Source organism: Lipotes vexillifer, unplaced genomic scaffold, assembly GCF_000442215.2.
Source record: "Lipotes vexillifer unplaced genomic scaffold, Lipotes_vexillifer_v1.1 scaffold802, whole genome shotgun sequence".
Classification (NCBI taxonomy): domain Eukaryota; kingdom Metazoa; phylum Chordata; class Mammalia; order Artiodactyla; family Lipotidae; genus Lipotes; species Lipotes vexillifer.
Window position 1 is genome coordinate 199,048 of NW_006790237.1, and position 1,293 is coordinate 200,340.

Consider the following 1,293-nt stretch of genomic DNA (forward strand, 5'->3'; position numbering starts at 1 on the left):
AGCAGGAATAAGATTTAGGCAGCTGTGAATTTGATTCCCAGATCTATCACTTCCTGGCTTTGTGACTTGGCCCATGGACATGCTGCTCTGAGCCTTAGTTTCTGCTTCTGTGAGAATGAAACCTTCCCTGTTGTGGGGATGCCAGGAGATGATGTCAGATTCAGAGCAGTTGCACAATGAATGTATTCATTATTTCTGTACCTAGAACAGTGATGGATGTATGATTGTGCTGGATCTCAAACTTGAGAGCCATTTGAGAAAATGAGGGCTCCCTCACTCCCTCCTCCGTGTACATCTTTCAGGTCTTTGCTTCAGTGTCACCTTCTCAGCGGGCCTTCCCAGGTCATCCCCTTTAACGTGGCATTCCCATCCCACCCCAGGTATTTCCTATCCCCTTTCCCTCCTTTACTTCTCAGGCTTTCATGAAACGTTTGCCTTCAAGCTAGTCTTCATAAAAAACCCTAACTCTAGGGCTTCCCTGGTGGCGCAGTGGTTAAGAATCCGCCTGCCAATGCATGGGTCCCCATCTATCAAATGAAGGTTCATTATTACAAGGGTATGATATTGTGGGTTCAAATCCCACCTCTGCCTCTTACCAGCTCTATGATCTGATCCAGATATTTCTTAATTTCTGAGCCTCAGTTTTGTCATCTGTCAGGTGGGGATTATAAAAGTCCTCACCTCATAGAGTGAGTTCAGGGAGTTAATACACACGAATTGCTCAGAACGGTGCCTACACCCTCTAAGTATCAAATAAATATTAGCTAATAACGTTATCTCTAACACCATCCCCAAATTCACAGATGAGTATGGGTTTGTGAGGGCTGCTTTAGTGTTACTTTCCAGATTCAGATCTTGACTCTTCCACTCCCAAGCTCTGTGACCTTGGGCAAGCGACCCACCTTCTCTGAGCTTCAGTCTCCCTGCAGAAGACTGGGTTATTGTGAGCACCCAGTCTGGTGCCTAGTATCCAGAAGGTGCTGAATAAACGCCAAAATAAAAGGTGTTTTTTTTTTTTTTTTAGCTGTGTGCCCTCTGTGGTCTTGGCTGCAAATGGCATGTATTGGTTTCCCATGAAACCAATTACCACAAATTTGGTGACTTAAAACTACACACATTTATTCACTTACAGTCTGGAGATCCGAAGTTCAAAATGAATGTCACTGAGCCACAATCGAGGTGTCATCAGGGCTGTGCTCCCTCGGAGACGTTAGAGGAGAAACGATTTCCTTGCCTCTTCTATCTTCTAGAGCTGCATTCCTTGGCTTTTTTTTTTTTTTTTTTTTTTTTTTT